General features: G+C 31.9%; 1 pseudogene; it reads right to left on the bottom strand.

The window, feature by feature from the left end:
• Nucleotides 1–16,449: 16,449 nt before the first annotated feature.
• LOC107501004 lies at nt 16,450–17,208 on the bottom strand (annotated as a pseudogene).
• Between the last annotated feature and the right edge of the window lie 9,535 nt (nt 17,209–26,743).

Here is a 26,743-nt window from a genome sequence, read left to right on the forward strand (position 1 = left end):
TTGAGAAATGACATTTGTGCAAAGATTTGGAGGCAAGCACACTAACTTCAAGTGACTGAACATAAACTGAGCTGGAAAGCCAGAGACAGTAAATTGGTTATGCCTACTCAGAATCGGGGAGGAGGGCGTGGAGAGAGAGGGTGAGGGTGAGAGAGAGAGAGAGAGAGAGAGAGAGAGAATATTATTGGAAAATAATCTTAATAGATACTGGATTTTTACGTGAATTTTTTGCACATTATACAGTCATATTTTCTTTTGTAATGTAAAGCTGTTAATTCTTTAAACTAAAAATAAAATCCATATGCTTATGTGCAAGAACTGTGTACTCTAACACATTTTCATTTCATTTATCATTGCTTCCTCTGGGCCATAAATTGAAGAGGGTTGTAGAAATCATAGAGAGTTGAAAGGTCTTACTTTAAAGATTTCAAAATAACATTCACAGTGAATCCTGAGGTAATTGAAATTCCTTTGCAATACTATAAGTGTGTGAGTATACGTATATATTCTGTATATGATACATATGTATAGACTATTCACATACAGACACATTTATTCATGCATCTACATATATATCTTTGAATATTTTAACACCATTTACCATATAATGTCTTGGCCATACTTAAGCTGAGAGTCAAGCTACAGTTGGCTGTGTCTATAGTTAACTGAAATTCCCACCTAGTATTTCTGAACTTAAACTACAACATGGTCACTTTTCTGACAGAAAACTAAATTTCATTAGCCTGTCTGACCCTATGAATATTCTGAATAGCCTAAGAGATACATGAACCTTTTGTTTCTCTAGATTCACTAAGTCAGTAACGAGTTAAAACCATGCACTGATCTATGAAAACTTTGGAGATATGCCTTCAGAAAAATCTACGCTTGGCAAAATTAGCTCTGTAAAATAAAGAGTGGTAAAATAATTCCGAAATTTTGCCATCACAAAACATTTCCTCCCGTTCAGTAATGCAAATCCTAGTTCACAGACTTGAGTTTCTAAATATCTTTCTTCATCAATAAGGGGTCAGAAAATACGAAGTGAAAGGGTAAAAATAGAAGGAAAACACTTAAATGGACTATAATTTTCTTCATTTATATAAATTCAGATAGTTCTCACTGAATGCAGGTGTCAAAGCCTGCCCTGAATTAGACATATAACCATCTAAAGTGGGTTGGAACTGGGGGTATTCAGAAAAATTCTATCTACTTTATATTACACTCTGCTGATGGGCTTCAGCTCTCAGGACCTAAACACTAAGAGTCACAATACATAATATTGGCTTAACAGTGCTGTGGTATGGGAATCTCAAACAAAAGAGTATTTTGACTATGAATAGTGAACACCACCATACCTCTTTGAGCAATTTGGGTAAACTTGTTTTTCCTTTCAAATATATTCCTGTAGATAAACTAAAAAGGGCAGTTTGAAGGGGAAAAGAACCATCGAAGTGAAGCTTTGTCCTTGGCTTTTCATTGCTCAACTGGGAGAAAACAGCTACCAGAGAGGTCTGCAACCTTACTCTGCCATATCGTTCAGAATGTCAGCCATAGATCACCAGTGACAAGTATTTAATTCTTTGTCTCACCAGGGACAATGTGCAACCTTCTGCTGGAAGTGAGGTGTTTCATTTCATTTTAAAGCTGCCAACAATAGTTATCTTTTTGGCCTGGCAGTAGGCTCTCTTTCGATTTAGTATTCCCAACTTCTTCCTTCAAAGCAGTGAAAATTATTCCCTTTCTACTGAATTCCATTCTAAATCCTTTCCAAAGTCTACAACATGCATGATTCTTCCCTGCATGACAATGCCTTTTCTTGTGTTCCAAAAAGGCTATATAGAGCATTTTTGCCTTTGTTTTTGCCAGCTGAACAGGACAAAATATTAGGATACAACGATTAAAAAGACGGATTAAATGCATTTAGTTATTGGGCTTCTGCTGAGAAGGAAATATAGGTTAGAGTGAATGTTGTAAGCAGTTTTTATAGATGATGTGCTGAAAAACTAAAATTACATCCTAGTAACAGCTGATAAGCACAATAATTAGAGTATTTATTCTACCATTAAGAGGAGACTATATGCAGAGTAAGATATTGCCTCATGCCATTTTCCAAATCATGGAACAACTCAGTACGTTTCTGAACCTGGACTATGACATAGTGAAACAGAAGTACAGATTAAACAAACCTCCGATTCCTCCAAATAGTGTCCATACTGAATGAATTTGAATTGCCACCATAATGCTTATTAAAAAATCAGTAACATCTAAAGTATTTTGTTTTATTTCAATTTTAAAACATTAACAAAAGAAGTGATGTGCTCTGTGTTCTTATTAAAAGTGTATTAAAAGTATTATTTTTAAATGCATATACATAACATATATCTGTATATTTCATTATGATATGAATTTAGTCCATTGAAATTTAAAAAAAAGTAAATTGCAGTATTTCATTTCTCTCCTAAACAGATTCTCATGTCGCAGATATAATGAATAATGAAAAAGCTAAAATCTGTTATTTTAAAATAGAAAAAAAAAGTACCTATGCAGGAATTAAATAAAATAATTTGGTCTTAAAAGTTGTAAAGTCTAGGTGAACAATAAAAAAATAGAGTAGGAAACTACTTGCTTTTTATTATATGGATGTAAGCTATCTGCATGAGGGCAAAATAACAATACATATAAAAAATAGTTTTGAGGTCGTCAAACCAATTCAAGTTTAGATATTTGCTAACCTGGATGAGGCTGATTTATTCAAATTGTTTAAACATTCTGAGTTACTGTCCTCGGTTCAATAAGAAGCTTTGCTTCAGATATAAATGCTTATTGGTATATGAATATAATTCAAATGTAGATAGTTACCTGCATGAGGCCAATTTATTTAAATTGTTTAAACATTCTCAATTACTGTTGTAAGTTCAAGAAGAGGCTCTACTTCAAATATAAATGCTCACTGGTATGAATATATGCATGTATAGATAATTTAGTCTTCATTTTATAACATAAGATTTTAAAAAGTAAAATAGATTTTAGAAAATAATTTTTTAAAATATGGGAAACTTTTCAAACTTTAATATTGGTATTTATTTGTATTTGTTTCTTTAATTTCATGTGTACTTTATTATCCATGTATATGTTTATTCGTTACATACTGAATTGCCTATGGACATATGGAAAGTTTCAGTAAACTTCATAAGTTAGTTGAAAATATGCCACAATTCTAGTGACAGTCATTTTCAAATTTGCTTTCTCTGTTAAAAATTTTGCAAAAAATGTAAAGACACAATTATTTTCTGTTAGGCTCTCTGACTGTATTCCTGACCCAAATGTGCCAATAAGATATATGCTGGAAAATATTATGACATTTATAATAATATTTTCAAGGAAAACATATACCCATGGGACATATTTTATGTGTTCTGTGGATATTGGGAAGAAAAGCATTTAGGGGGCATGTTACTCAAAGTGAAGCTGTCGACAGGTAATGGAGTACTACAGTATTTTAGGGAAATGATACAAATAGACTTATTTCATTTTCCGGGGAAACATTTTAAACTGGCTTCCTCTTAAGAGTCTGTAAGTTGTCTAAGCGGGGGGGAAAAAGCAGCAAGGCTGATAAAATCATAAATAGCTTTTCCATCACCGCAGAAACTCTAATTTTCTTGCTTATTGCTTGAGTTGATAAAACAAATAAAAGAAGGACTCTCAGAGATTTCTTTAATATGCAAAATGAATTTCAATGTACTTTCCTGCTGGTATTTTTATGGAAAACCTGACTACATGGTACACATGGAATGTAGAAATCTGCATTTAGATAGAAATATTATAAAATGCATGGTATGGTACAAAGTCAGTCTTTTAATGGAGATGGCAAAGCGCTGCATTATACGGTTGAGTGGAAAGACAGCATGCATATAGGTTTTCAGATCTTTGGAAACCAAGTGCCTGGTTTGCCCAAGAGAGTATTGTATTATTTTAAATCTTTGACGAATATTGATGAGGAAAAAATATACCAGATGGGTAGACCCTCTCAAAGTAAAAATTTTGTGCTAGCTATAATATATGTTTGTAATGTATAAATTTTCTTAATTTTTCTTCAAATACTTCTGAGAAATAGTAAAGATTGATTATTTTAGAAGGTATTTTATTGTATTCAGGCGAATTTGTCTATGAAGAACTGAGTGATGTCTCGTGGTTATAGTAAAACAATAGAAGCCAGAAATACTTGTTTCTATTACTACAATTGATTTTTGGGGAGACCTCAGAAATTTTACCATCCCTTACTGTCTCAGACATTCTATCTTGAAATGTAAAGGTATGGTTTTCTCTTGCCAACTATTCCACAAGGCTACAAAGAGGAGTAATGAGTAGATTTTTGTGTAGACATTTGAAAATGTCAAATGAGCATTTCTTTATACTGTTAGTAGAATTCAATGTTATTATTGAACACATGTAAGAATAGCTGTTATATGAATAAAAAATGAACTAGTGATGTAGATATATAAATTGTTAAAATGAAGATAATTGATTAAAATAATTATAGGCAGAAGATATCTTAAGGATTTGAGCTATTTTATACAAAACCATTTTGAAATATTACACTTGAATTAATTTTATCCAATAAGTTCATAACAGTAGAAAAAAAAAAACAGTGACACAAACAAGGAAAGATAAAAATTTATGACCTGTGCTATGTTCAAAACCTCATACACATAAAGAAAAGAAAAAAAGATCATAAAATTCCATGAGAACAAAGAGAACAGGATAAATGCTAACTGACAAAATTTTGGAAACTGGAAAGTTTGTGTACAAGTGCTGTCTGATTAAGCAGAATAAAAAAAGCAGAAACTTAGGTCTGGAGGGGCTAAAACCACCTCAGGAACGCTCAGGAATTTTTCCACTAAAGTGGAGGTATAGTTAGAGCTAGAAATAAGATTTGCTAAAAGTCTGTGTACTAAGCAGTTAGATATTCAAAGTCCCTTCTTCAGCATGACAGAGGTGTGGCAGGTCACTAGTGTATAGGTAAAGCCTGAGGAACTGAAACACAAAGTTTGTGGAAGATGAGACGGTTTTACTAAAAACTGGAGGAGTAAAGTGAAAATCTACAAGTGGTAAAATCTTCATAGAACTACATTTTTCATAATGAAATCCAATAACTCTTAACTTGAAAAATTAAGAAACTTATTATTATTGTTATTGTTATGTGGAAATATGGAAACAACTACAAAAAAAGAAAGAAAAGAAAGAAAAAAAGAAAAAGAAAGAGAGAGAGAGAGGGAGGGAGGGAGGGAAGAAGGGGGAGAGAGAGAGAGAGAGAGAGAGAAAGAAAGAAAGAAAGAAAGAAAGAAAGAAAGAAAGAAAGAAAGAAAGAAAGAAAGAAAGAAAGAAAGAAAGAAAGAAAGAAAGAAAGAAAGAAAGAAAGAAACTAAATGACTAAAAGAGGTAAGAACCTAGGGAATTACAGGGAGAGAGGAATTGCTCTATTTTTGTCATAAGCTTGTAGAATTACTTGACATTTGAACTAGCTGCATGCATACTTTTAAAAAGGCAAAAATTAAATTAAAATGAAGAACCGATGACATTTGTAAAAAGAATAGTGAACACACTAATACAAGTACAAATTAAAAAATGGCATGTTCGTATAATCAGTAATGAGCATTGTTTTTTTTTTTTAAATACAGAATCTAAATAACTGATAAAATATTTTCACAGAGTGTAAATAAATCTTTTTATGCTTAGAAGGTATATTTTTCTTGCTTTAATCATTTTTTCCCACTTTTCTCTTGAGCGCTTATTCACTTATTTTTAAAATACCTCTCTCTAGCTTTGATAGATAATTAGATAAAAAAGACATGAAACATATATACAATGGAGTAATAATACTCAGCTGTAAGAAGAGATGAAGCACTGCCGTTTGTGATAACATGGAGAACTTGAGAAAATCATGCTAAGCAAATTAAGTCAACAGAAAAAGTTGAAAAACACATGTCGTCACTCATGTGTGGGATATAAATATAAAGCAACAAACAAACATGACAAACAGAGATTTATGGACATGGACAGTGGACTAGAGATTATCAGAGGCAAGGCGGAAAGGGAGGTGGTAGATAACGGTAAAAGGGGCCAAATATGTGGTGACAGAAAGAAATTTAACTATGGGTGGTAAATACACAATCCAATATCTATCTATCTATCTATCGATCTATCGATCTATCGATCTATTGATCTATCTATCTATCTCTATATATATAACACATACTATTGAATTGTACACTTGAAACTCATTGCATTTTATTGACCAATGTCACCTCAATAATTTTGAATAAAAAAATGTGTTACATATATACAATGGAATATTATTCAGACATAAAAAGATGAAATGCTGCCATTTGCAACAACATAAATGGATCCTGAGATTATCATGCTAAGTGAAATAAGCTAGACAGAAAAAATTGAGAACCATATGATTTCACTTATATGTGGAATATAAAACTGAAAGCAACAAATGAACCTAACAACAAAAACTCATACACACAGACAACACTTTAATGGTTATCAGAGAGAAGTGGAGGAGGAGGGTGGTAGATAAGGGTAAAGGGGTCAAATACATGGTGAAAGAAGAAATTTTGACTTTAGGTAGAGAACACACAATATATATGATGTATTATTGAATTGTACCACTTGAAATCTATATACTTTTATTAACCAATGTCACCCTAATAAATTTAATTTAAAAAAAAAAATGGATGCACTCACTCAGCGATTTAACTTACCTCTGAGTTTGCCACTTTACTCAGCTTCAAAACAATTAAAAGAAATCATGATAAGAAGAGTAATTTTAGGACAAGTACAAATACATGGTTTGGTTCGCCTTCTTCATGTAAATAAAAAAATTGCTTTTAACAACACAGTGCACTGAAGTTAAACACTTTAAAAATGCATCCAAAGATTTACATAATTAAATTTAAAGGATAGCATTTACTTGTACTGAAAGTTTAACAGCTTAAAATAAATAGGATAAGGTAATAAGTTATCTTAAAGACAATACCTGTTTTTCAAATTTCAGTCTCTTTGGAAATGCAGCATGGTCTTGGATCAATCATTTTCACCAAAAAGGGGAGTATTACAGAATTATTGCAAAGTATTTTTAGTGACTAAATATCATAGAAATGTTTTTCACAAGCACCCAAATGCAGTTTTTATCATCTTTTTTAAATAAAATCTAATTCATATTTAATTAACTCTTAAGAAAATCTGAATATTCCAAATATGTCTTTCTGTAAATTTCACCAAAAGTACTTCAAGATATACTCATATTCACTGTGTTACAGTGTCTGACCACTGAAAATAATGGAGATATTGTGTAAGGCACATCTTGGGCTTGCTGTCGGAACCTTGATTCTCCAGAGGTTAATAGATGACTATATTCCAGTGGAATTATCAAATGTAAGATCCTACCATTTGTGCCATCAAACGGGTAAGTACATCTAGGCTCTTGAAGCTAATAACCATTGCTTCACTCTCCTTTTAACTTTAAATATTACTTCCATGCATTATTTGCTTTACTGATGTTGGCTATTATTGCTCTCATTCTGTAATCAGGAAAACCAAATGGAGTCTTCTCTCTTTTTTTTTAATCTAAATGTTATCATTATGAAAACAGCAGCAATAAAATTGCGTATGTTTGAAACATTCGCATTTCATTAAAAAAATTTGAATCACTAATATTAAAGATGCAATATAAAAAATAATATTCCATAGGTGGTTCAATTCTTTAGATATTAATATAATGCATTAAAGTTATAAAATGCACTGCAAGGGTTTCACAGTAATTTAAACCAAAAATAAGATAAATATTTTTAAAGACTTATGAAGCATACTATGAAATTAAATGATGAAGCACCGTCATGAATCTTTGACTTTGCACATATTCCATAGCCATCCTTCAAGGAGCAAAGCCCAACATCATCCTTGTATCTACCCAGAGAAGAGGAAGGATAAAAATGACAGATGAACCAAGTTTAATATTATACACATTTGCAACTGAAAACCTGGCTTTCTGTTTAAACTACTCAAGCTTCACTCTCAGAGTTCATTATATCATCCTGACTTTTCAACTAAACTGCCGATCATGTTAATGCCAAACACTATCTTAGTCTACTATGAAAATTTTGTTCCTCCTAATTGTCGTTGGGTCTTACTTGATTAAGGCCAGCAGAGTGAATGTCCATTCCCCCACAGTTCATATTTCATAACATAAAAACACTCTGGAATTCCCTACACTGCCTTAAGTATAAATAAATATTAGAATAAGTAAGAGAGTAAGTAAGTCTTAAAATGTTTTTCTTTTTCAGGATAACTTCTTTCATAAGTTGCCACAAGATTCCTTTTAAATGTCTAGGTTCATTAGTATCACAATGAGTCTTTAGATGTAATCTAATAAAATGATTTTTTCAACCAAACCTCCTTAACCTATTTTATTAAATTTCCTTTCCTGTTAATGCAGAAGTTCAGTAATAATTAGGAGTGTGATGGATTAATGATTGATAATTTTTCAAGTTAATATTGTCAAGCTGCAGTCAGAGATGTGCATTATTGCTATTCATCCCTGCTCCCTGGCATATTGAACGAAAACAAACTTGCTTTCTTTCCCTCTGTTTAATGGGATGGAAGGTATTGACCCGGCCCTGCAGTCTGCTCCCTTCTGTGATTGATGTATTTCTACTTAAATAGTGTAGACTCTTTTTTGCAGTTTGTATTAGGTTTAAAGGAGACCTGATGTATCATTAATCCTTGAGCTCATATTTTAGATTATGTGAACCTAACAAAAATCACTGTAATAGAGAGAAATATTTGTTTACCTAGTAAAAGTCTACACTCAAAATTAATTTTAAATGTGTTGATACTTTTTTAAATGGCTGTCCATCATTTTACTTTAAAATTTTTACTCTAATATATTTTGGGCATCTATGAGTAATCTGTGGAAATTAAGGATTTTAAACATACATATTAATAAAATTTTTAGAATCTCCATTTTATCACAGTTTGGATTTTGTCTTGTAAGAAACAGGGAACCATAAATATTTTAAGTGTGGCAGGTGTACTACTGACTCTATTTTTTAAATTATGATGCTGCTTGCTCTGTGCTTGACAGATTGGAATATAAGAGACTCTGAAGGTAGGAAGACCGGCTTGGAGGCGATTACTGTGTTCCAGATGAGAGGTGGAGCGTGGTGCTGAAAAATGGTGAGATGTTGAACTACACCAGAGGCTGAGGAACAGAGAAGGAATTGGATGAGAGAGAGTTTGGACGCTAGAAATTGCACTTAGAAACGAAAGGATTATGTGCCCCTGAGTTTATGTGGATGGATCAGGGGCAGGGGTTGGCAGGAAAAACTTGAGGAGGGAAAGGAAAATGTTAAGAATGACTCCGATCAGACTATTTGGGGCAGGTAAAGGACTGATGCTTCCAACAGTGATCACATCAAACATTACCAATGTCTAGCTGTTCTTTTAAGAAAGGTGATGTGTGGGACTTTTGTTTGTTTTGTTTGTTTCCTACATATAAACACGAGTGCATAAAATAAATCAACATTTATGGAGTACAACTTTGTGCTAGGAACTGTGCAGATCTGAAAATACAAAGTTGTTTATGGCATGTTTTTGTCCCTAAATAAAGCCCATATTACAATCAAAGACATAAATATCCTGAAAAAAAAACTCAAAATAACTGCTGTATAATAAATAGAGTTTTTAGTTGCAAAAAAAAAAAAAAAAAAAAAAAAAAAAAAAAAAAAAAAAAAAAAAAAAAAACACAAAGAAAGCCACTTAACCTCAATGGGTATCAGAAAAATTTAAGGTATAAAGTAAAAGCATCTCATTTTTTTTTTTAAGTCCTGCCACCCCTCACCACTATCATTAATATTTGGCTTATATATTTCCAGAACTTTCCCTGCCTTAATTGATTCTTTAAAAAAGAAGAAGAAATTATGAGGCTAAGCAGTAACAATACACCCAGAAATTTTTTTAACTCACTCCATCCAAACTAGTCATTTTGTTTAGGACCCGTTTGCATAAGACTGTGTTACTAATCTCTTCTAGAGAGTAGATACCTAACATTTTTATATCATAAAATTATTGAACTGTAATATTTTCCATGATCCCTAACCATGTCTTAGGCATCAGCAATATATTTGATTTCATTACTAGTACGTTCTGCCCAACCAAAACCCATGTATGAGTACCAAAGTCTCTATAGGATATCTATTTGTGGACCTTCATCATTCAGGTTAATGCATCGATGCATTATAATAGAAGGCAGCACCACATCCTCCACTTTGAACAATATAAACTGTATATTTTTTTCTGCACAATTTAATCTTAAAGAATGTTTGCCTTCCCCATAGCACTTTTGAGCAGAAAACACTACCTATTTTCAGCTTAACACACTTCCATAATTTAAAACAACTAAATAATGCAAATAAGATTTTTAAAAGATTAATTTTTTAATATGAAGAAAAAAGGATGTTTTGAACTCTAATACTTTATATATTTTACAATGAACAATTTTTTCTTATATAAGTATATATATATTATCAAAAGTGATTCATAAAACAAATTCTAGTTGCGTGCAAGCCTCTAAATATTTACACACCTACTAAATGCATAAGGTTAACCTTTTTAAAGAGTTGATCTCTAAATATTGCTAAGTGTTTGTAACTTTCAATTGTAATACTTAATCTGAAGAAATCTATGGGACTCTGCAAAAGAAATATCAAGAATATTGATCCTCATTCTTTCTTGTGCATTCCCATGTCTATTCCTATTAACATTTGGAAAATAACTGTTTCCAATAGAGATTACAAAAGATGAAAACAGTCTCCAAAAAAATGTTTATGAGATAAAAATCATAAATAACCATGGGCAGAAATATTCTAAATTATTACAGCTCATTCAATATCTTACATACCAAAAAATGTAAAAAATCTTCATGTATAACTTGTTCTATTCTGTCGTGCCATGTTTTTCTTTCATTAAAATTTATTTCTTGATCTCCTAGAAATAGTAATATATTGTGAAGGGGAAAATATTGTATCTCATTGGAAGGTTTAAATCTAAGCACACACCTTAAATAAATTCCATAAGAAGCTATGGGATTAATTACAAAAACTCTTTAAGGCTTAACCAGAAGGGATTTGAAACAGATTGCATATTAAAGTCTTACTAGTCTAACACTCTGGCAATTTTGGCTGTTCCGCTATACATTTTTAAATGTTTCATTTATTAGGTTTGTCTTTTAATTTTATTTTATAACCTAGTAGAACTAAAGTAGGAAAATTCTATTTTTTAAAAGTAAAATGAAAGAAAAATAGATTGTAGATATCTCTAATTCAATAGCTTTTTAAAAAAATTCATTAAATGCTTTCAACATTATCTCATGATTATAGCTAATTGTATTACTTTTTTCTTCTTCATTAAAAGTCTGCCACCTTAATAACGTGTTATTGATGTTTTTATTGAAAGAAGTCATTGTTCTCTTGTTTCTAACACATTGTCTTTCACTTTCTTTTCAGACACTTCTATGACTGTAATAACTTTCCTATCACAAATATTCTGATTCAATAACTTTATTAAATAAAAAGGATGGGTTTTTACTTATGAGAAGAGGCTTTTCAACACAGGTCTACACAAACAGATATTAAAAAAAATAATAACTATGTTGAAAAAACTGTGATGGGCAAGCAGACATGTATGTAATATTTTAAACATAAACCAGAATCATGTTTTCCTCTAAGCTAAAATAGTCACTGTTCCATAAACAGCAAAGAGGGTTGTACAGCAGCCTGCAGAAATGCAATTTGTGTTCAGCATCCCAAAAGTCGCCATGTGTCTCCTAATGTGTCAAGCAATGAGGGACTTTGGACCAGTCAAAAATTACTTATAGTAATTTCTTTTTTTTCAAATGTAATACTGAACATACAAAATTGGATATATATTTAAAATAAAGTTTTATGAATTTTACAAATTTCATATGCCCATGTGCCTTACATCTCTAGAAAGATATAGGACATCTCTATCAGACCAGAAAGATCCCTCATAATAACTTTAAATGGCTTTAACTAATATATTTTTAAAAATTGTCAAGTTTGATTTCTAAAAGAGACAATTATACGCCACATGCAAAAGATGAGTCTATATTATCTAAAAGTATGAAATTGTCTAGTTGGCAAAGATACATCAGGTTAGTAAAACAAAAGAAAACAGGACATCCAGTATTACTAGTCAACTTCAAACATCAGGTACTGGCCTCTAGTGGGTTGAGACCAGGGGTGCTTCTAAACATCCTGCAATGCGCAGGACAGTTCCCATCTCCCCCAGTAAAGAATCATCTGGCTCAAGATGTCAATAGTATCAAAGTTGAGAAGACTTGATCCATATCAAACTCTATACGCCAATAAGAGAAAAAAAATACTGTATCTTATTATATTTCTTAAGTATAATTGCTATTTAGAAAATATATAAATGATAGCATAATTGACAGTATCCAAATACCCAAAGCAAATTTCAATAACATAGTAAATGTTAGAATATATGCCATATTCTCTGAACAAAGTAGTTTCAAATTGAAATGCAGTATCTTTCCTATAAACATTCTGTTAAGAATCAAAACAAAACTGTAAAACGATTGGAAAAAGTATTTTAAGAAAACTTTCATATTATATATGAGCAGAAAAAAAACCTTAAATGTTTAAATAATTAACTATGAAGAAAAGTTAATTAAGTACTAAATAAAGAAACTTGAAAAGGAATGAAAAATTAATACACCTAAAACAATTGAAAAAATGGAATTTGCAAAGGTAAAAGTAAAATTTAATGATTTAGAAAACAGAAAAACAAAACCAAACTACCAATCCAAGAGCAGACTCTGGGAATGCAGAACCACACAAAATTAGAATAATGTATTTGCAAATCACTTTAGTCAGCTTGAGTGGTCATGTGAAAATAATTTAAACAGGATGAATTATAAATAACAGAAATTTATTTCTTACTGTTTTGGAGGCTGGAATCACGGTCGAATTCTGGCAAGAGACCTCTTACAGATTGCAGGCTGCTGCTGACGTCTAGTATCCTCACCTGGTGGAGAGCAGAGAGAGGAAACAAGCTGTCTTGTGACTCTTATAAGGGCGCTAATCCCATTCACAAGAGCTCCACCCCCACACATCATCTCATCCTAATTACTTCTCAAAGGCCCCACCTCCTAAAACCATCACATTGAGGGTTAGGGCTTTAACATATGATTTGTGAGGGGCACATTCAGTCTATAACACAAATAATGAAAAATTTCAAAAAAAAGACAATATGAGAATTATTTCTTTATCTCTGTGTAAATAGATATGGCAACTATATAGAATGATTGGTTTTCCATGTGCATAGAGAAATTAATTTAGCATTCATTCTTGATTTAATAAAATGTATTAATAAAATAACATTATTATAATTAATCAAAAACAAGTAGTATTTTCACTAAATAAAAAAAGACAAGGATGCTAAATACAATATTGTTATGAAAGTTCTGAAGAAAAAGTGTTATGGTTTGTGGAATTTCCAAATATTAAGAGGTACATGGAAATTCTAAGAAACAACAGAAATACTATTAAAAATAATAAGTTAACAGCAAGATGGTTGATTGCAATAATGATAGAAAATTAACAATATTTTCATATTAAAAATATTAATAAAAAATATGCTGAAAAAAAGACCTTTGAAAACAAACTTAAAAAAATGCTTAGAAATTTATCTGCACAATAAAATTATTTTGAGATACATAGAGGACAATCAATAAATGGAAAAATAAACCACATTTTTAGTGTCAATATTGTAAAGATGACATTTTCTCCAATTAATCTGTAACTGTAATTTACTTGACTAAAGTAAAAACACAAGTAAATTTTATTTATTTTCACATATACAATGTAAAAAACTGATTCCAATACACATGGAAAAATCAACTTGCAAAAATAGATTGTAAAAATATCAGTAAGAGGAATAATCTCAATGTAATGATATAATAGATATAAATATTAAGAAATACTGGAAGGCTTGGGTAATTAAAATTTGATAAAACTGTAGGAAGACGACAATTTAGTGAAATTGAAAAGTCACAAGTACATAACAATTTGTAAATGATAAAGAAAGCATTTTAAAGCAATAAGAAAATGAGGAATTATTTAATGATATTGGGATAATGTGCTAATTGTAAAAAAGAAAATTTAAATGCCATGCTACATTTTACACCAAAGTAATTCTTAAATATTTAAATACAAAAAGTAGGTGTTAACATATGCAAAATATAACACCCAGAACCCACAAAAGTACTTTAAAAATATTCGTATGGCAAAAAATTATCTAAATTCAGATTATAAAAGTCAAAAAATATTTTTAAGGCAAACAGAAAACAAAAGACTGATTTCCTAATACACAAAGAACAATCACTAAATGATCCACAAATACAAAAGCAAATGGAAAATCTATAAAGATAATTTGGGGAGGGGGAAACCTGTAGGAGACAAGCTTCTGAGTATATTAATTTTTTGTTCCTTTTCAACTTTTTTTATTTTATAATTAATTTTTCTTCATAGTTTGTCATCTATACATTTAAACTTTGGTTTATTATGCTGATATATAATATGAAAAATTTTGTTGTTTTCTGCTAGTAAAGGCATGTTTAACAGAATTTTATATAATCTTAACTATTAATAAATACTAACTGCTAATAAAGCAAATATTTCTAACAATATTAACTTTGAAATTTACTTTTAAAATTAAATAATAGTAAAAACTTTGAGATTTTCAGCAATAATTTTTTTTCACTTGAAAGATTCTCTCTTTCATATATACTTTAAGGAGTTTTACTACTTATTATAGAATCCCAGCTTTATAGTATAACTAAACTCACCTCACTAAAAATCACTGAGAATGGCCTGCATTTTATCAGTGCTTTAAGAAAAAAATTCAGTACTCTATTTGGAACACTAAGAGTCAGCTAAATTACAATCGAAGCTTTTTTTCTACAACAAATTTCAATTTGGCGGTGGTATTTAATCTAATTTGCTTTAATTGCATGGTCTTCAGGAGCACCTTATTCTGGTGAGGAAAATCATTTCAGGACTATTTTGAAATTATAAAGTAGCCAGGAGCTGTGTAGGCCTGGCAATGGCTCCATCGACTGTCTCTTGACATCACAGCAATGTAACATCTTGCAGTGATGGTCTCAAACATGATTACTGATTGAGAAGAAAAGAAAGTTTGCAGATAAAGTTTGGAAGATAAGGATTCTTTTTCCATTTTTTATCTTCAAATTAGTTAAGTCAAAATCATTTTAACATGCTCAGTATTTTCAATAGGGGAAATGCCAATGCTTGTTGGATACTTGAATTTATGTTGATAACAAGAGGTATAATTGGTCTCCAATCTTCAACCACTATGATTATTGCCAATAATAGTAAATGAGTTGTGCCATAGTAAGGACACTGAAAATTACTTGCTAATAATAAATAATCATATTTATTAATTTAAGTATCTGTAATGCAAAAGAGCAGATAAAAATATGACATAAGAGAATAAGCATAAATGTTAGAGCTTAGAAGAGGAACATGCGACTTCCAGCAAGAGAAAACAAGGAAGGCTTTATGCAGGAGGCAGCTTGCCTTAGGGAGAGCCATTTTTCTATCTTTACAGAAACTTATAGGTAGTTACTCAATTTCTATACTAACCATGCTTCGAGATCAGTGTTTCATCCTAACATTCGTCATGTCACTTTGTCGTTCAGGTACTTATACCTGGTATGGGGGTGGTATGGTACATCAGAAAAAGCATAGTATCAGGAGTGAGAAGTATTCTACTACTTCCAATGAGCTAAGTAACTGTGAGGATTTCTGTTACCTCCTCTGTAAAGTGAGAAAAGAAAGAAGCTATAATAATACTTTTATGCCATTGGTATTAGTATTTGTAGAAATTCTTATTCTTATTAACAGGAATTCTTAACCTTAATCCTAACCCTTAACCCATTACACCATATAATAGTCATTTGGCCAACATGAGTTAGCAAATACAAAATGGAGCTTAACGCAAAGCGAGTAGTAAACATACAGGGAGTGTAAGGCAAGTTTTCTGACTCCATTTCCAACTACGATGCTCTATTGAATATTATTCAAACCATGGAGTTTCTCTCAGTCAGAATATTTCAGAATGTGGCTCTATTTTATCTCTTTCATAATATAATATAATATAATTGAAATGACTACAATTCACATAAGTAACCAGTCCATTACATCTCCCAGAGCCATTTTGCTAGAACTTGCTCATGGAAAGTAGTTTTTTGTTTTTTTGTTTTTGTTTTGTTTTGTTTTGTTTTGTTTTACATTTTATTTAAAGGTCTTTATAGAAAAACATCTAGATTCCAGATCCAGTTGCCAAGATGAGGCTGAGGCTGTAACCTGCTGTGGGTACTGGCTGGGGCGTGACAGCAGCGCTGGGTCCCACACTTCCGTTTAGAGATGGTGATAGTGGGCAATATCTCATCTTTGGGTTCCACAGTGCTCACATGGTCCGGCAGGGGCTTCTTAGGCCAATCATACCACTTATGTCCCAAGGCTGCATGCTCTTCACTTTGATGTCCTCCATACTCTGCCAGAGCAGCACAGACTACATAGGCAGTATCAACACAGTAGCTAACAGAGTCCCCACTGTGGTTCATTAGGCCATAGACAAATTTCATGGATTTAGCCCTCTGTCCTCAGAGTTTCTCAGATACCACGACCTTGCAGCCTCCCACCCTACTCTCCGTGATGAACCGCGGTACACCGCAGCAGGCCCTGGACACAGCAAGGACTCCTAGGAGCTTGTAACACAGAAACTCTGCCTGGGCAATGCACAAAGACCTCTCATGCCCACTTTTCACCACAAAGCTCTACACGCCGTTCAGGGAAGCCAAACCTCTTCTGAACCACAGTGGTCAATTCCTGGATCTTCTGCCATTCTCACCAAGAACATTCTATGTCCCGGTGACTAAGATAATAATTTCTGCCCTGGTTGGTATGTAACTTGAGCCTCAACTCCAGAGTAGCCATCTTCGGTCACCTCCCAAGTGAAAAACTTGTTCAGTTTAGTTTTGAAGATGCCATCAGCAGCAAGCTTCCTTTCCTCGGACATATGCGGCATTTTTTTTTTTTTTGTAAAGACTACACTCTAATGATAAAAAGTATAAGTTAGTAAGTACAGAAAACAGTAAAATAGTCACTTATTATTATTTTCTAGTGTTATATACTGTACATAACTGTACATACTATACTTTTATAAGACTAAAAGCACAGTAGGTTTGTTCACTCACACCAGCATCACCGCAAACACATGAGTAATGCATTATACAACAATATTAAGACAGCTATGTAGTCACTAAGTGATATGAATTTTCTGCTCCATTATAATCTTACAGGATCATCTTTGTATATGTGGTTTATTGCTAACTAAAATTTTGTGAATAATTTTAATAATCTTCATTATGGAAAATCAAGGTCATTTTGCAGATATTAAAACTAAAAGTCAAAGACATTAAAGTCTCAAAAATCACTATTAATAATAGAGAAAAGTCTAGAACATAGTATTCAAATTCCCAGGATTCTTTTTTCAAATAATTTAAAAATTTACCAAACTCTTTAACTATAATAGCTTTCTTTTTTTCTTATTTAATTTCCTTCTCTTTCTTTTTTTTTTGTTTTCTTTTTATTTATTTTATTTATTTTTTAATTTTTGTGGTGATATTGGTTAATGAAATCCAGTAAGTTTCATCTGTGCATTTTAACAGTAAGGCATGTGTGTGTGTGTGTGTGTGTGTGTATGTGTGTGTGTGTGTATTTACATTGTGTATTCACTTCTCATAGTTAGATTTCTTTCTGTCACCACATATTTAACCCCTTTTACCCCATCTACTTCCCTCCTCTTTCCCTACCCTCTGGTAACCACTAGTCTATTGTCCATGTCCATGAGTCTCTGTTTGTTTGTCCTGTTCCTGTGTTGCTTTTAGGTTTATTTCCCACATATAAGTGATAATTTCTTTGACTAGAAGCAGCCAAGAATATTCGAGGGAAACTTTTATGTCCTTTCAAATGTATCTCAACTTTGCAACCAATTATGAAATCAAAATACTTACACTTAGTCCCAATTAATGTACATTTAAGGTAAAAAAATACATATGTTGAACATTTGTTCTAGCTGCCAGAAAATTTTGAAAATACAGTTTATATACTCAAGGAAGTGACAGTTTACTTGAGAAAGTGGATCCACAGAAAATTGTGTGTGTATATATATGTATATATGTACACACACACACACACACACACAATCATGTATATATGCAATATAATACAATGTGGTAGGGATCCGACAGAGGTACCCACCAGTGGTTTTGGAGACTAGGAGGATCAATTGGTTTAACATCAAGAGATGGGGTGATCTTAGGTATAGAGAATAAGAACAAAGGTGACCAAATTTAGAATACGAGCAGGTGAATTCAAAAGGAACATCTTTCCAAGGAATAAATAGAAAAATTATTCTTTTTTGCTTATCCCTTATCAGTTATTAATCAGTATCTAACACAATAAACATAAACTGGGATCATGCTGTGGATACCCAGACTTATGCTTACCCTAGTTTCTCTCCAGAGACAAAGACAATATAGTATAAACAAGAACTGTAAAGACCATTATTATATTTCTTCTCAGAAGTTACTCTGTAATCCTTACCCAATATATCATGTAATGCTATCATACCACTTATTTATACCATCCAAAAATCTAGAGATCACTCTAGGCATTTCCTATCTACTCCATACCCTCCTTATGATATAAATTATCTAAAACGTGTCTGCCGTATCTGGTCCCTCTCTCAATCACCATTGCTACTGCCCTAAACTCACCCTTGTCATCTCATACTTAGACTTTTTCAATGCCTGCTAATCATTTGCCTTTTCTTTAGCCCTGCCCTTTATTTTCATATTAAATTATCTAAAATCTAAATCTGATCATGGCATTTACTGAGACTTTAGATTCAGTACATATATATTGGCTGGGTCATAAGGCCTTTCTTGATTTGCCCCATCCATCAGTTTGCTTTTTGTCTTGCTGCTTCTCTCTTTTTCTATATTCCAGAGATTTAATACTATATCCTCAAATACGGCATACCTTTTTCCCACCTTTGAACTTTCTACATGCTGTTCCCTCGACCTGGAATTTCTCTCTTTCTTATCTTCTTTGAGACCTTCAAAACTCTGTCAAAGTTCACTTAATCTCTCTTATTTTTCCTTGGATAATCATAAATAAGAATAAATGACTTCCTATTCTTTACTGCCACATAAATCGAATAAATATCTATTTATGCACTCATTGTACTATATTGCATTTTTTTTAATTTGTATGTCTCTTTTCTACTTGATTGCCAGCTGTGAGTACAGGGAGAGAAAAACTGAATTTTCAAACTACTGGCTAGTAATTGACACAAAGCAGGTCATCCATATAAATGAGGAATTTTATTCACTGTCAAAACAAAGTGGTATGCATGGAATGGTATAGCTCATTTTCTAATCAATAATAAACAGGATCAATTCATTAAATGTTGCAAATGTTTTTATCCACAGCCTGGGACATTCTCACTTTATTCTTTATGTAAATGAATTTAAGAAAGGATAATTAACGGCATTACAAATGTTGTTGGTAATTTTGCATGTCATTTTTTCAATAGAACCCTCTGCAGAGCAGTAGTATGTAGATATTCTACTTCTAACTATAAAGAAAAACATAGGTCACTTATAGTCCTTGGTATTTAGCTTAATCATTGGTGTAATAAGAACGGGTATTTGCTATTTGACGCGCAAACAGATGCATTGAACATGAAAGTCCTCATTCTTAATACCAGTAATTCGAGATGGCACAGGGGTGGAAGGAGAAAGGAAGTATTTCAATATAATTTATGGCAACTTTACATCATTATAATTATATCAAAATTGTAGATAGGTGGATAATTAATTCATTACATATTTAGTATTTGTTTGGGATAAGAGAAAATCCTATGTGATCCTTTTTAGTTCCTTAGGGTAGCTTAATTGCATAATGTGGAGAATGTATTTTTAGATATTCAGAGAGGGACTAATGTATATACAAGTTATTGTGATTTAACCTAAAAGAAAACTGAAACTACTCTACAAGCCATAAATTTAACTACCCCATAAAACTTGCAAAGTTATTACATACATTATGAAAAATTTTACAATTTTTGACTTAAAACTAGAGAAAAACTGCTGGTTTCACAACTAAGACTGAGGAGCCTAATGAATTTGTTTTTCTACTTTTTGCCAAACCTACAACCTGACTCAATAGACTGCGTGACTGCAAATGTGTTTATGGCATCAGCTCCCTCAGGATAACTGTGAAAGCCAAATTTATCATCTTCATTGTGACTAGAAAACATAGAGGGCACCAAGAGCACCTCTGTCCTTAGAGGCGGAAAAAAATCACTGCAGAAATGAAAGGCAGTAAATTTCTTTAACCTCTGGACCTTGAAAATTCTGTAAAAATATTAAAAATCATGTGTTCTACAACTCTCTAACTAAAATAGAGCACCAAATTGTACTTATTCTATATCTACGGCTAACTATTGGTGAATTAATGAAAATCCAAACTTTATGTTGAATCACATCTTCGGATATTGCTTGGAAGTTGAAGTTAGAAAGCATGCTCTTGATTGTGAATATGGCTAATATACCAAAACAAAATATTTTCAAAGTCATATATATAAGAAAGCACTCTAATTTTCATGTTAAAGTACTTTGATGTTAGATCATATGGAATTTGGGAGGGGAGAGGGTCACAAACTTCATAAGCCAATGGTTTCTTTTTTCTTTTTTTTTTCTTTTTAATTACAAGACATGTTTCAGTTATCTTTCCATAGTCCTGGTTTATTTATAAAAGCCAAACAACAACAACAACAACAAATGTGCATTAACTGATGAATGGATATACAAATTATGGTACATTCATGCAATGGACTACTCAGTGATAAAATAAATGAACTACTGATATATGTATGCAACCATATGAGTGAAGCTCAGGAAAGAATATGGGGTAGAAAAACATGAATGAATATTTCTTAAATGAGGTGAAAAAGTTCAACCTACAGATTTAAAAAGTTCAGTTTATTTTAAGCAGGATAATATGAAAAAAACTATACCTTAAAACATTAGAGACAAATCACAATATAAAGATAAAAAGAAAATCTTAAAATTAAAATGATACTATACATATCATAATTGTCAATATAGAAGACAAAATATAAAAAGTAAACAAACTTCTCACTATAAACAATGCAGATATAAAGAAAACGGTTTAATAACTTTAAGATGTTAAAAGAAAGAAAATTTTTACCCCAAATTTTATATCCAGAAAAATTATCTTTCAAAAAATGCATTTTAGAGTTTTAAAAAACTGATAGAATTTGAGAATTTGTTACCAGCAGACTCGAAGTAAAAGAAATCTTAGAGGAAGTTTTTCAAGCTAAAAGAAAATGATAAATAGAAACTCAGAGCTGCCAAAACAATAGAATTTTCAGAAATATTATGTGGATAAATGTTAAAGACTATCTATAGTTATATAATTTTTAACAAGACGAGGGAGAAATATCAATTCTATGTACCCAACACCTCCTTTATCAGTCCTATATCCCCATCTTTTTCAGAGTATATTTTTCTTCAACCCAACACATTCATTTGGAGATAAATTTTGAAACTTAATAACCCTTTACCAATTTCTTCAAATAATCCCAGGTCATCTTAATAACTAATTTCCTTGACTGAATGGTAAGAGATGAAAGTAGGCACTTGATTTAAAAAAAAAAAAGTATATATAATATAGTATAGTACATATAATATTTTATATAATATATATTAGAAAATTAACAAAAATGAAAAAAAACCTTTGTTTTTATTAACTTTTATGGTAGGCTATATACATTTAAGACAAAAGTATTATATTTACAAAAGTCCTAAGGAAATTTCAAACCTCTATAAGAAATCTTTCAATGTCAAAATTTAGTCTGTCCTAAATCAAATTTAGAAAGTATAAAAGTGCAAGATGGATAAGAATGTACTCTTTATAATCATATTATAAACATATACAATATAATATATTAGTGTGCAATTATAATTAAAATTATTATATTTAATTAGGAAATTTCTGCAAGTATGAGATACTAATTTCTGAAGAAGAACCTAACTTAAAGAGAATGACTACCATCCAAGTTCACTTTAAAAAGAAGAGTGACTCTGAAATATGAATCTCATTGTGAACATGATTGTGAATCTGATTGTAAAGAATGGGCTAAAATTTTAAAACCAAGCATCAAATGGGGCGATTTTTAGATTAAAAATAATTGATTTCTCCTGTACTATCACTCATTTTTCTTCTTCTATGTTTTTTTAAATGTTCAAATAAGTTCCCTAATTTTTTTACATAGACATGATGATATTAACAGTAATTTTTATAATCTAATTTTCCTCTAAGTGCATTAAAGTTTAATGTAGGCTGGCAATGGTAATTCTAGCAAAAACATAATCTGCATAAAATATGAGGCAGCATGAAGCAGAGTTATTCCAAAGGGATACAGGCTTCTGGGGTTAACACTCACAATTTAATTCTATGCCATGAAAACACACACACAAGTTTACAATTCAAAATTAATAAAAGTTTCATTGCTTCTGTGGTATATCAGTCATATGCCTTTCTTCTATTTAGATGTTTCCAACTGTTCAGATCTCAGATAACTGTATATACTGTAGAACTTGCCACATCTGACACTGCTTAGGCATGTTAGCCAACATCTTTATGACTCTCAAACTATAGTACACTATTTATATTTTTTTATATTCAAAATACCCTAACATTAAAATAAATCTCATATTATTAAACATAGATCTAATGAGTTCAGCCATATTATATATTCAGGGAATTTGCAAAGTGCTTTATGATCAGCCACCAGGTGCCTCCTGTTTAACTACAGAAAATTATATGTAGACTAGAGAATGCTGACTTAGAAGAGTTCAAATTTTTGTTTTTAAGACATAGGATCTGAAAAACAAAAGGAATGAAAGGCAGAATAGGACAAACATTTCTTCAGGATAAGAGAACTTCCATTTCCTGTTAGGGTCTAATGAATCATGCAGTTACATAAACAGAACAGAGATAGTAAATAAATGAACCTATCTACATACCAGATTTGACTGCATTTTATTTGTCTCCTGCTGCTGCTTCTTGGTTATCCTGACCAAGACTAGAGGGAGAGAAATGGAAAGAGTGCGCTTAGAAAGTTTTACCATAGCCTATATTTCTGTAAAATTTACTACCATTATCTGTGGAGGAATAGATCACTGCAATACAAAACCAATAGTTAAAATTTACATAAGAAAGCATTGTAATGTCAAAGTGGAATTTCAGTGTAAAATGAAAAAAGACACCATTGGGCTTGACAGAAATGATCCTTTCATTTACAAGTCTCAGGAGAACTTCCCTGGAGAGAACTCATGCTGATATCTTGTATCAGCTCACCTAGTACAAGAGGATATAAACTGAACACAAAACGGAAGCCAATTTTATTGTAAATTTTTTTTGTTGCTGAGATTGACTCACAAGAGGCTCATTTTCTTGTGGGTCCCAAAGGATGGAAGTCATGCAGCTTTGTTTAAGCAAACTCATTACTGTGCAAGCAATGCCACATAAACAAACCTTCCATCCAGCCCTTGCATAGTATAAACAAGCTTCTTTATACAATCACTTTAAAATAAAAAGAAGCTATAGTTACAGTAGCAATCAGGATATTTTTCATAAAGACTACTAGCATAGGCACCAAGGTGACTTCTTTTTGTATTTTTGAGTGCTCACTTTGTGCTAAATGATTTAAATGTTTAATTTCATGATTGATACCAGAATAGAATTTCTCCACAAACCCAGTCTCTCTGAATCTAAATTCTGGGCTCTTGTTCAAAGCCACTGATATCTCTTTAGCTCTGAGAGCTTTCAGCCCAATATCGAAATTTCCTATTTTCATATTATCTGGATGTTTCACCGCATTCCAAACTCTAGGGTTTATCTTGCTTCTAGCTACTGGAAATTTAAAACCTTTTGTAACAATTCATATTGTGAGATTTGGAGAGATATTAGGTCCTGTTGGGCATCACAGTGTGGGCATCAATGATGTCTGGTGCCTGAACAGTTGTCTGGGAACAATCAAAAGACCAAGTTTGATAGTCTTCACCAAGCAAATGTATGTTTTGCTTCTCCCAATATGTGAACCCATGCTATGCTCTGTGAGCTCAGGCTCAGAACTCAGATTACCTGGGAAAGAATTTTGCCTCCTTCATTTACAACTGTGTGAGTTTCAATTTATTTATTTTTTTAAATCATGCTCAACTTCAGCTCCACAGTCATAAAATGGAGATGTCAAAGAACAATGACATTAATGGAGTTAAACAAGCAGAGAAGATTTTATTCAAGATTATTTCAATAGACGTCAAAACTTTCACAGTAGGGCAGAGAGATCGAAGATAACTCCTTTGCAACAAAAGGCAGGAGGGTTTTTAAACCCTGGAATGAGCTAGTGGAAAAGTACTGGGGGACACTGCGAAAGGTTGATCAATGTAATTAGGCCATCTGCTTTGTTTTTTTCCAGCTTTATATAGTTGAAATATAATATTATGTAAGTTTAAAGCATACAATGTGATAATTTAGTACACCTATATACTAAACCATGATTACCACAGTAAGGTTAGTTAACACCCTTTCATCTCACGTAATTATCATTTCTTTTTTGTGCTGAGAACATTTCAGATCTATTTTCTTGGCAACTTTCAAGTATATAATATAGTATCGTTAACTATAGTCACCATGCTGTATGTAAGATCCCCAGAATTTATTAATTTTATAACTTGAAGTTTGTAACTTTTGACTGACATCTCATTTCCTCCTCACCAGGCCCTGGAAACTACCATTCTCTGTGTCTATGAGTTTGGCTTTTTTTTTTTAGATTCCACATATAAGTTACATCATAAAATATTTGTCTTTCTCTGTCTGAATATTTTACTTAGCATAATGCCTTACGTTTCATCTATGTTTTCACAAATGGCAGGATAGTGTCTAAATAATACTTCATTGCATATGTGTGTATACATATCACATCTTTATGCATCCATAGACAAACACTTAGGTTGTTTCCATATCTTAGCTGTTGCAAATAATGCTCCAATGAACATGAAAGTACAGGTATCTCTTTAAGACACTGTTTTCATTAAACATATATATCCAGAAGTAGTATTGCTAGATAATATGGTAGTTCTATTTTTAATTTTTCAAAGAACCTCCTTGCTCTTTCCCATAGTGGCTGAACCAATTTACGTGCCCACCATAGAGTTCAAGGGTTCTCTCTTCTTCACATCCTCACTAACACTTATTTCTTGTTTTTTAGATGGTAGCCATCCTAACAGGTCTGAGGTGATAATAACTCATTGGTTTTGATTTGTGTTTCCCTGATGATTAGTAATTTTGAGCATCTTTTCATGTGCTTGTTGGTCATCTTAGTCAGGAGATAAGAGTAAGCTTCCATGGTTGCTGTGAGGATTGACACCGATAATGCTTGCTAACTTATTATCATTGTCGTTGACATAGTTCTCTCAATAAATTTAGAATATTGTGCAGGAGCTTGTGAGTTCACTATACTCTAGGTCACCTCAGTACTTATTTAAAAACTGTATCTCTGGGCATGCCAAAAGTATTTTTCTCCCAAACCATTCACATTCAATCAATAATCGAAATGTTTCTCTTGTCATTTTACTGTCATTTATTTATCCCTTCTTTTCTATATCTACTGCCACTCTATTTTTACATCCACTGAATAGGCTGTCCACTCCAAGTTTCCTTCCAACTTATTTTCCATTTTCTTCTGGAATTTTTATTTAAAAATTCAAATCTGATTGTGTCATAACTTGACACTGAAATTCTTAAGTAGATCTCTTGCTTTCATGATCTGGACCACGCGAACTCTTAACACTCTCTATTTTTCTCACTCTCTCTTCCAGCTGTACTTAGCAGCTTACAAAACCAGCCACTCTTGCTTATTTCATTTGCACTTGTTGCTACTTTCTCTTATGATAAATCTCTACAGCTGCTGATTTAACTGGCCAATGTCTACCTAATTTTCAAACATTAGCCCAAATGTTAATTATCTGATGTTGAAATTCTTATCGTGTCTCACTTTGTATGCATATTACTCTGTGGATACCTTTAGAAGGACACTTTCAAAACATGATAATGTTTAACCCAATAGATAGCAATATTATTGGATCAATAAATATTTGCTGAAATGATGAACTATAAATGAATAAATACAAATTAGTTTAGTCAATGGAAAAATGTTATGCAAATCTTCCTATAAAGAACTTAAACTAGAATGAAGCTGTCCTCTAGAATGAGTTTCCAGAGAGGTTGAACATTTTTTTCTGGGGCGGAGAGGGGGTGAAAGCTGCCCTATTCCATTTAGCAGAAAACCTGTCAAATGTGAGTGATTACATTGTATATTCTCTGAAAACAAAGTTCAATTACACACAGAGATTCACAATGAAAGCTTTGACTTTCAGTCTCATCTCATCATGTCC

Source organism: Rousettus aegyptiacus, unplaced genomic scaffold (genome assembly GCF_014176215.1).
Source record: "Rousettus aegyptiacus isolate mRouAeg1 unplaced genomic scaffold, mRouAeg1.p scaffold_m13_p_1, whole genome shotgun sequence".
Taxonomy (NCBI): Eukaryota; Metazoa; Chordata; class Mammalia; order Chiroptera; family Pteropodidae; genus Rousettus; species Rousettus aegyptiacus.